The sequence below is a fragment of the Arachis hypogaea genome, chromosome 13, assembly GCF_003086295.3.
Source record: "Arachis hypogaea cultivar Tifrunner chromosome 13, arahy.Tifrunner.gnm2.J5K5, whole genome shotgun sequence".
Lineage (NCBI taxonomy): Eukaryota > Viridiplantae > Streptophyta > Magnoliopsida > Fabales > Fabaceae > Arachis > Arachis hypogaea.
Window position 1 is genome coordinate 90196592 of NC_092048.1, and position 11759 is coordinate 90208350.

Genomic DNA, 11759 nt, shown 5'->3' on the forward strand with positions numbered 1-11759 from the left:
TAAGAGCATTGAAAAAAATTTTCATTAAATTGGGTATCATAAAGGTGGCAGCAAAAGAGTGCATAAATCTTATCCTTGATATAATTAATAGTCACCGTGAGAAGAATTATGAGAAACAGGCCTTCGTAATTCATTCTATTATTTGTAACTAAGGTTGTTGATTGCAACCAGTACTAGCATGAAAATAAAAGTGGATTTATGAAACACCATGGACAAGGCTTAGTGGAAAATAGATACATATACTTTAAGTGAATAAATAGTAATTAATTTTGCATTCCAAAATTTAAGTCTTGACTCATGAATAACTAAATAAGTCACAGGTTTGGCAGATCTTCTTATCACAAAAATTTAAAACATGATTACATGAATTTATGCAGAAAGGAGTTATTCAATTGTAAACTCCAAAGAAATAAACAAAATCTTGTAAAGGACATCTCAATCTGTCTAATATTCAAATGGGGATCTCAATCTATCTGAAGGACATCAAAATCTTGTAAAGTTGTATGTATGTTAATAATAAATGTTCAAAGCTAACCTTGTTCGCTACTTATGTTGCTCAAAACAATGTAGTATCCAAATAAATTTGTAGTTTTTATTACTCATGGGAGGAACAAACTGTACATGACTAAACACCAACTATCTGCATTGAGCTACCTCTCAAAATGTTGGCATTTTCTGCTTCGTTCAACCAGTGGTTATGAATGTTCCTGAAGCGAGCATGAATTTCTTTATGCAGCAGATAGAAGAACATCCTTTGCGAATGAGGCAGAGCTGTTATTAGGCGCACCCTTACTGCTTAGGATAAAAGTAACCAAATTATAAATCTGAACATTCTCAAATGATAGTATCTTCCTCCCCCTTGCAAATTGAGGACCATGTCCAATAAAAATGCTCCTCATGGAGAAGAATTCATTATCATATCCATGCGAACCACCACATTCTTTGTTCTTGGATCTCTTTTGCTTAACCTTGAAGCCTTCCTCAAGCTAGCCAATTATTGGAGGAATCCTATCGCTGGCCAAATAATGAAGCCTACTAGGTAGATCCTTTTTCAGATACACCTTCAAATGCTTCCCATTCTCAAATTTCCCAAAACTCAATCCTTGGTTCATCTTAGCAACAACATCTAAAGGTGAATAACCAGAAGGTGGCATGATAGCAAGTAATGGAGTATGAGAAATGACCCAATTATCTAGAACATTGATCCAAGGAGCAAGGTCATTGGAGAATATCTGTTTCTTATCACATGTAGTAACCATTCCATGATCACCGACCATAATGATAGTAACATCATAAAAAATCCCTCTTTGTTCCAAACCAGAAAACAACCAACCGATCATTTTATCAATTCTAGAATCAGCTTCGGTGATCTGAGGATCATCCGCACCAACCTTGTGACCCTGATGATCAGGATCCTCTAAATAAAGTGTCATGAAATCAGGGATTTCATCACTAGGCAAATCAACGTAGCTCAAAATAGCATCAACCCTATCCTCAAATGGAACAGAACTATTGTAATACCTACAAAAATTCAAAGGGCAATTCCAAGGACCTTTATATACCTGAGTGGTAAGCCAGAAGTATGTGGTAGTATTCAAACCATTCTTGATGATAGTTTCCTATAAAGGCTCACCAAGCCACCCTTTTAAGTCAATGGCTCGCATGTAGAAAGCATCGCCAGAGTGTGGATCCAAGAAATGGTCGTTGACGATGCTGTGGTATACAAGGTAGAGACCAGTGGCAATGGAGTAGTGGTTTGGGAAAGTTAGGGATGAAAAAACTGGGATCAAACCTGTTTTAGCTTCGGTTCTATTCCTGTGTAGATAGTTGTTCCCAAGGTATAGTTCGCCTTGCTTGATGTCTAGACTCACCTTTCCTGGGACTGGATGAAGTATACGTCTGCTCTTCTAAGAATAGCAGCAGTGGGCACCTGCAAAGGCACTCCAACCCTTAAGTTAGAAAGGGCGTAAGGTGATAAAGATGATATTCAGAGTGAATAGCGTACCTCTTTCATGCCAGGAGTAGATGTATTTATAAATTTGTTACGTTGGAGAGTTTTTTGGTATCCCTCAGAATGTTGAGGATTTTTAGGCCAATCTCTTTTGTGTAACTGTTTCTTAGTGGCTTCTTAGGAGAGATTCTCATCTTCTGTTGCTTGCTTTTGATCATGTGTTTATTTATTTAACTTCAATTCCAAGTTTTAAGTTTGATTGGGCCAGGTTACAGCTAACGGATTAGGTTCCATTTGCAATCAAGCATGCAATGTTAGGGGTTAGGGTCTTGAATTGATACCTGAATCGAAACCCATCTGAGGAATTTAAGATAACTTTTGGGCGATTGAGCTTTGTGAGAGGACGAGCATGAGACTCAGAAGGTGAAGGAGTTGGAGAAGGAGAAGTAGAAGGAGAAGCAGAAGAAGTGGCTGACGATGCTATTGTTGTTGATGAAGATGATGGTGATTTGGAAGAGAAGAAAAGGTAAGCGAAAGCAGAAGCTACACAGAAAGAGAGAGAGAGATGCAGGTAACGAGGATGAAAATGATGAATAAGAGTTTATTATTGGAAGTTGATAAAGGTTATGAAGAAGAAGAGTCAATGTTAAAAAAGAGAAGAGCCGTTGTAGAAGTAGAGTCGTCGTGGTCGTGTTCTTCATCGAGTTCATTGGCATTGGTTTGGTTGAATTCAATGTGGATGGTAGAGAATCCAAACCCATCTTCAGACATTCAAAAGAAAGATAAAAAGAAATTCGTTTAATTTCAGGTTGTGTCGGTGTTATTTACTGTAGATTTGGGGAGAAAGGGATCTTGTTATTGTTTAGTTGAGTTGAATCTAAGCAACTGTGGTGAGTTACAGATACAATGATGTTTGTTCGTTGTCAGCAGAGACTCCAAGTCAGCCACGGCCTCTAAAGTCATTGGTGGATCATGGGACGGGAAGGGAGTGATGCATTTTCATTATTAGTTATTTTTCTTTTAGAATTTCATATAAATAGTTAATAGTTTTTGTTTTATGAGAAATGATTTCATAGATTAGTAGGAACTACTTTTAAAATGCTTTGAATAATGTGTTTTGAGATATTTTGAAGATAAACTAAGCAAAACGAGACACAAGATAAGAAAAAAGAAGATTAGAACACACTTTCAAGCCAAGGACACACTTTGGAACTACAGAGACACTTTGAAGGACACGCTTTAGACCTAAGGAGACACTTTGAAAGTGGCATCCAACATGGAGAAAGTGGCGTCCAATGGAAATCATGCGAATGCATGCATCAAGCGTACGTGCAACTATAGTGAAAAAGGGAGAGCATGCATACGCACTCATCATGTGTACGCGCAATTGTAGTAGATCAAGGCGAGGTGGTCATCCGTACGCATCCTACAAGTGTACACACGATTCCCATTTCACGTCCTTCGGCAGTTCTTTGGCGTGCAATGGCTAATACAAACAGAGGCTGAATTTGGGCCATTTGGAAGCAAAATCTTATTCCGTCCCATGGGTAATCATTGGTGTTCTATGGCTGGTACAAATAGAATCCATTTTGGGCCAAAGTGATGAAAGAAAGCTAGCCTTCTGATGCACCGCTATTTGGTGGTGCATCCTATGCTGAATTTAGGGAATTTTATCACCCTTTTCCCATATTTATCCACTAGAATAGCATGGTTTCATGATTGTCTCTTAATTTGTGCTTAAGTGTGAAAACATGCTTTTTAGGCCCTTAATTGTTAATTTTGATTCACCTTTGATTCCACAAGATGCTTGATATGTTTGTTAGTGAATTCAGGATGGAAAGGCTAGGAATGGATCAAAGGGATGGAAAAGGAAAAGCATGCAAGTGGAGAACTCATGAAGAAACAAGGATTTGGGATGCTGAGATCGACGCGCACGCGCAGCAGACATGTACGCATGGATAGCAAGTTAGTTTAATTTTTGTTTTCCATTATAACTGTTGGATTACTAATCTTGTTTACTGTTTACTGCTGCTTATTACTAATAGGATGTTAGTTTAACATCATTGTTGTTAATTATCATTGTTGGATTTCTTTGTTGAGGTTATATTTGGTTACTTGGTTTGGAACTTTTTATGCTCAATGTTTTTGAATACCAAGTACATGTGACATTGCCTTCATGCATCTTAACTCTTTGAATTTCATGTTTTGGCCACCGTGCATTCATCATCTATTGTTAGGCAATTGTACATTGCCAATGCATTTTTTTTAGGAGATGCTTGTTTATGATTGACCCTTTCTTCATATCACCTATTTCATGCATTGAGATTTTGGAATTGTGAAATTGGGTCGAGCGCTTACCTAATGATATATTTTTGAGCTTTTCAAGCTTTGTGGACCATGCTTGCTATGTGATTGATTTTCACTTCTATACTCTTTTCTCTAAGTTCCATAGCACTCATGTGTTCCACCTCTATGTCATTTAGGTGTTGCAATCAATGTCCATTCATTATTCAATTTCACAATTGCTTGATTTTCGCTTGAATGCTTTTATGCTTCTTCACTACTTATTTGGTTTCCCTAACCTACAAGTCTTTTAAAGTATCTCAAGCACACTAGAATGAGTGAAGTGCATGTTTTTCTTTTGTGTACTTGTGACATAACTTTTTATGCTAATGTGTGTGTATTCTAAATCGCGTGCAACTTAGAACCCACACACGATTCTCTAATGTCACACCAATTCATCCACTCAATTCTAGTGATTCACCTCATTCCAACAATTCACGCTTCCTAGCTTTTGTATGTTTTCATCTTACGGTGTTTATTTTATTTTTCATGATTGATGCACCATAAGCAAAAATGGAAGCGGAAGGAAGAACACGCAGCACCAGTTGACCTACCAGATGAAGGTGGCAACTCGGAGAGTCGTCGTACCCCCTTGATCATTTAGTGCACCGAGGACAGTGCAAACTTTTAAGTGTGGGGAGGTCGTTCGACCGCTCGGCGTTTTTGGGTAACAAGTTTCTAATCCTAACACTTTTCCATTTCATTTTAGGATTTTTAGTTGCATTTTCTCATTTTTCATATGTATATAATAAGCTTAGTCAAAATCATGATATTTTCTAAGGATTTTATCTATAGGGCACCCCAATTGATTGAAAAAATTTTTTTAAGAACTTGCTTGAATTATATACTTTGTGGATTATGTTTTGAGCTAAGAACACAAGCATGTGAGACTTGAGCCTAATTGTGTGGTTATATCATATAACCACTTATTTTCATTCTTGTGTGCATCATTCTCTTCCTATGATTGTAATATTTGATTTGTTTGATTCTTTATGTCCATTATTTTGTGTATACATGCACTTATATGATTGAGGCCATTGTTTCAAATAGCTCACTTACCCAACTAGCCTTACCTTTTATCTTCTATTGCTAACCAATCTTGAGCCTAAGCTAATCAAAGATCCAAACAAGGGACATTTATTGTTTTTTACTTAGGCTTGTAATGTGCTATAATTAAGAACAAATGGGTTAAGCATAGGCTTAAAATTGGCTAGCAATGGAAGATAAAAGGTTAGCTATTTGGGTAAGGGAGCTATTTGAACAATGGCCTCAATCATACAAATGCATGTATATACAAAATAATGGACATAAAGAATCAAACAAATCAAAGATTACGCTCATAGGAAGGGAATAATGCACACAAGAATGAAAATAAGTGGTTATGTATGATGTAAACACACAATTAGGCTCAAACCTCACATGCTTGTGTTCTTAACTCAAAAATAATGTTCCAAAAAGTATATAATTCAAGCAAGTTCTAAAATTTTTTTTTTCAATCAATAGGGATGCCTTATAGATAAAATCCTTGGAAAATATCATGATTTTGACTAAGCTTAATATATACATATGCAAAATGAGAAAGTGCAACTAAAAATCCTAAAATGAAATGCAAGAGTGTTGGGATTAGAAACTTGTTACCCAAAAACGCCGAATGGTCGGACGACCTCCCCACACTTAAAAGTTTGCACCGTCCTCGGTGCACTAAAAATGAGCAAGGGGGTACGATGACTTTCCGAGTTGCCACCTTCAGCTGGCAGGTTAACCGGTGCTGCGTGTTCTTCCTTCCGCTTCCATTTTTGCTTATGGTGCATCAATCATGAAAAACAAAATAAACACCGTAAGATGAAAACATACAAAAGCAAGAAAGCGTGAATTGTTGGAATCAGGTAAGAACCACTAGAATGGAGTGAGTGAATTAGTGTGGCATTAATGAAAAATAGGTGTGTTGATTCTAAAATTGCGTGTGGTTTAGAACACACACACACGCGCTAGTATAAAAATGATGTCACAATTACACAAAAGAGAACATGCACTTCACTCATTCTAGTGTGCTTGGGATACTTTAAAAGACTTGTAGGTTAAGGCAACCAAACAAGTAGTGAAGAAGCATGAAAGCATTCAAGCAAAAATCAAGCAATTGTGAAATTGGATAATGCATGGACATTGATTGATGTGCAAGTAAATTTGATGAACAAAATGGTATAGAGAGCTCACACATCAAACAATGACACATATTGAAGTTGTTGCAACACCTAAGTGACATAGAGGTGAAACACATGGATGCTATGGAACTTAGGAAAAAGGATATAGAAGTCAAAAATCATTTCACATAGCAAGCATGATCCACAAAGCTTGAAAAGCTCAAAAATACGTCACTAGGTAAGCTTTCGATCCAATTTCACAATTCCACAATCTCAATGTATGAAATAAGTGATGTGAATAAGGGTAAACCATAAACAAGCATCACCTAAAAAAAATACAATGATAATATATAATTGCCTAACAATAGATTATGAATGCATAGTGGCCAAAACATGCAATTCAAAAGAGTTAAGAAGCTTAAAGGCAATGTAACATTCACTTGGTGCTCACAAATGTTAAACATGAAGACTCAAAACCAAGTGACAAAATATAACCTCAACAATTAAATCCAACAATAAAAATTAAAAATAATGATGTTAAAATAACATCTCATCAATAATCAGCAGCAAGAAATAGTAAACAATATTAATAATCCAACACTTATAAAGAAAAAAAGAAAACAAAATGAAAATGTACTAATTAAACAATTAACTAACTAACTAAAAGAAGTGGTTATGGATGGTGTTTGGTAGTGTTGGATGATGATTGAGGGGTGGAAGGAGAAGAGAAGAAGGAAAGAAATGGAAAGAAGAGAAGAAAAGAAGGTGGGTGAAACATGGCAATCTACGCGTGCGCGTCATGTGCGTGTAAGCGTGGATTGATGAAATGGAAGCGACGCGTACGCGCGGCTGATGCGTACGCGTGCATGGCAAAGCAGAGAGTCGACGCGGACGCGCAAGATACACGTGCGCGTGCCCTGGGGCACAAAGTTGGCACACTTCAGGCATAACTCTCGGGTGAATGAATGGGATGTGGAAAAATTCAATCCACGCGTACGCGTACATGACGCGTGTGCGTGGATGGTCGAAATGGCTTGATTCACGCGTAGGTGTGAAGCACGCATGCGCGTGGATGGTCCTCTATTTTTCACAATTTTTTTCTATATTTTTGCACCAAACCAAGCATTCCAAACCTCCAAACAACTACCAAAACACCACAAAACCTTATTTAACACACTAAACTACCAAACAAACTTAACAAATCAATCAAAACATGAAATTAAACCTATTTTACCAATATGTAAAAAAGAGAAAAATAAAAGGATATTACCATGGTGGGGTGTCTCCCACCTAGCACTTTTGTTTATTGTCCTTAACTTGGACTTATGGGGAGCTCCTCATCAAGGTGGCTTGTGCTTAAATCCATCCTTGAACATCCACCAATGCTTGGACTTCCATTGTGCTTCATCATTCAAAGTTAATAACTCCAAGCTTTGATGGAGTTCTTCACAAACCATAGGCTCCCAAAGTTGATCTTCCTTGTGCGATCCGGGATCCCACACTTTGTTTTCACACCTGTCCTTGAGTTGATCATGGTGATTTCCTCCGGGTGGCAAGAGAGATGAATTCTCATGGAAGCACCAAACTATCCTCCTAGACCTATTCAATTGAGCACACCAATCCATGATCCTCAATTTTGAGCTTCCAACCATAATGAGCCTAGACTTACAACGCCAACCACTAAACATCCTCTTTTTTTGCTTAATTCCACAAAGCGCCCTAAGTTGGCCATCCGTCTCAAGCAAACCATATTCAAGTGGGATAATAAAGCTAAGAGTTAGAAGTTTTACCCACTCAAATGAAGGATTAGATGACAACCTAGGTGAAAGAGTTCCCAACAGTCTTGACAAGGCGCGCTCTACTCCCGTCCATCCTTTTTGGAAGGCTTCCACCACTTGGCAAGATACTTCATGCTCTACCTCTTGCCAAGCTTCCTCAAGTTCACATTCTTCTTCACCAATGTTCTCTAGCTCTTCCCCATCACTCAAATCATAAATAGGAGGTTGAGTAAAATCTACCTCATCATTAATTCCAAGTATAGTGGGGAAGGATTCCTCAAATTCAAAAGGATCATATGTTGATGCGGAGTCATCATAAATAGAAGGGCCTATTGATTGGAACACCTATTCCAATTCTTCAATCACATAGTGTCTTGGAGGTTGTGCACTCTCCTCCTCAACATCAACTTCAAACTCCATGGAAGAAGGCTCTTCAATTTGTAATTCCTCTATGTACTCAACATATCCTAAGGCTCCAACCACTACTTTCTCTTGTTCAATAATCTCTACCTCCTCCTCTTGTTGCATTTTTTGTCTTACCTCATCTTCTTCACCTTGGAGCTTTAAGTTCACTCCCTCACTAAGCTCCTTGGCTGCTTCTCCACATTCAACAATGGGAGTGCCTTGATCGCATAGGCTTAGGCGGGATGAGACTATGTTGCCAATTGTTTCTACCATGATAGCCATTTTCGCTCTTAACTCCTCAAACTTCTTTTCATCCTCCTCGTGTCGCCTTAAGATATGAGATTTAAGATCTCTCAATCCTAGCATGTGGGCTTCATCGGGAGGTGATGGTGGAAGAGAGGGTTTATTGTTTGAGGAAAGGTTGTTGTAATTGGAAGGTGGTTCATATTGGTGAAATTCTGGAGGTGGTGTGTATGGAATTTGTGGCTATTGGGAGTATTGTGTTGGAAAGGTGGTGGTTCTAGATGCGGTTCATATGATGGTTGGTATGGTGTGTATGGGTTGGGGTCATATGGAGATAAATGGTGGTAGTAGGCTAGTGAGCAAGGTGGTTCAAAATTATGTTGCGGAGGGGTGCGTATGCATGTGGTGGTTGTGGTTGACAATCACAATAAGGGTCATCACACACATTGGATTCGTATGCAATAGGATTAAGATTATACCCATAAGAGTTCGGAGGAGGTTGTTGCCAAGAAGATTGTCCTTGAGCTTGGGGTTCCTCCCATCCTTGATTTCCAAATCCTTGATGCACATCCTCATTGAAACTTCCATTTTCTACAACATAGTTTGAACTACACTCATAGCCAAAGTGATGAGAATTCATGGTGATAAGATAATACAAAAATAAAACTAGTAAGAAACAAAGAAAACAAAGTCCTACAACTAGCAAAAGCCAACAAACAAACCAAAAATCAAACTATTCACAATATATACAATAGCTAATAACATAGCACCATTGATATCCCTGGCAACGGCGCCATTTTGATAGATGACAATTTGCTCGATGGTCTAGAATTTCTTCTTATAGAAATAATTACTTCGTTGTAAGCATAGCTCCAAACCAACAAACAATTCTCACATCAAAAATATTGGTTTTGTCATAAGTACAAACCCCAATGAATTTATAACTGAAGTATTTAGACTCCGGGTCGTCTCACGAGGATAGCAATGAAGTGGTCAATTATCGGCTATGAAGGGGTAAAAGGGGGTTTGGTTGATAAAAGGGTAAGAAATTAAATGAGCAAGACGCGTAAATCAAACAAGAAATTAAAGAAAGAAAGATAAAGGACTCTTGGCTAAGACTTAGGTAATCGAGATCACTATCCTGGTCAACAATTCAAATATTGATAATTACGCGGAACCGAGCTCATTAGGTCTACTCACTAAAGCCTTAAGTACGTAATGTCTACTCCTAGGCTTGGAGTACGTCAAATGGCTTGATCAACATCAATCCATAAGTCCCAACCTAGCTACTAATTGACTTAGTAGTAGGCTAGAGTCAATGGTTGTCAAATTAATCCCCAAGGGTTCTAAAATTAACAATTCAATGAAGCTCAAAGACTCAAGATCACTCAATCCCCTTAGCCTAGGCCAAGGGTTAAAAGAACTACTCAAAAACTATAGGAAACATTATATCAAACACCTAATGTGCAATAAAAGTAAACATCACAAGTTGCTAAAATTAAGGAGACCCATAACTTCATAAACGAGAAATCAATAATAGCAAGCAAGATCAACATGAAAGAAACATCAACATCAAATTGCATTAATTGTAAACCAAATCCAACATGAGTTCATCATCACAAAAGTAAGCAAAATAAGAAATCAACATTACAACTAAGAAAACCAAGATGTAAACATGAGAGATTATAAAAGAAACAAGATGAAATCAAGGAATTAAACATGGATCTATGACAATTTCACCTAATTCTAACCTAATTCTAGAGAGAAGAGGGAGCTTCTCTCTTTAGAAAACTAACTAAAGGCTCATGTTGGCTAACTAATTGCTCCGCCTTTGCTTGGACTTCAATTCTGCATGAAATACACTCAGAAACAAGTTGGATTTGGGCTTGGGTAGCTCAGAAATTGCCCCCAGCGTTTTGCCATTAAGTGGGTCACATGCTAGTAGCGGCGCGTACGCGCCACGTGCGCGTGCACGTCGATTGGCTGTTTCTTCATCCGTGCGGACGCGACATGTATGCGTGCGCGTCTCTATGAAAAACCACTTTTGTGCGTGTGCGCCTTGTACGTATGCGTGTCCTTCGATGAATTCACTTTTGCGCGTGCACGCCTTGTACACGTGCGCGTCCATCGATGAATTCCCAACTCTTATTTCTTCATGCATTCTCCACTTTGTATACTTTTCTCCTCATTTCCTCCATCCAATACTTGCCTTATGAACTTGAAATCACTCAACAAATACATCAAGGCATCGAATGGAATTAAAGTGAATTAAAATCACCAATTTAAGGGCCTAAAAAGCATGTTTTTACACTTAAGCACAATTTAAGGGAGAATTACAAAACCATGCTATTTCATTGAATAAATGTGGGAAAAGGTGATGAAATCCCCTAAAATGAGCACAAGATAAACCACGAAATCGGGGTTTATCACACACTAGGATAAGTGAGGTGCATGCTTCTCTTGTGACATAGCTTTCTATGCTAGTGTGAGTTCTAAAGGGCGTCTAATTTAGAATTCACACACCTACTTTCCTTAATGTCACACTAATCCACTCACTCAATTCTAGTGATTTACCTCATTCCAACAATGTATGCTTCCTTGCTTTTACATTTACTTTTCTTACTATCTTGTCTTTTATTTTCAGGACGATGCACCATAAGCAAAAACATAAGCGGAAGAAAGAACACGCAGCAACCGGTAGATCCACCAGCTGGAGGTGGCAATCCGAAGAGTTTCCGTACCCCCTTGCTCATCTTTGAGTACACCGAGGACGGTGCAAACTTTTAAGTGTGGGGAGGTCGTCCGACCAATCGGCATTTTTGGGTGACAATTTTCTAATCCCAACACTTTTGCATTTCATTCTTAGGTCTTTTAGGATTTTTACTTGCATTTTCTTAT

General features: G+C 38.1%; 1 pseudogene; it reads right to left on the minus strand.

Annotated features, from left to right (window-relative positions):
* Positions 1–619: 619 nt before the first annotated feature.
* On the minus strand, positions 620–2545 carry LOC112735119 (uncharacterized; annotated as a pseudogene).
* Between the last annotated feature and the right edge of the window lie 9214 nt (positions 2546–11759).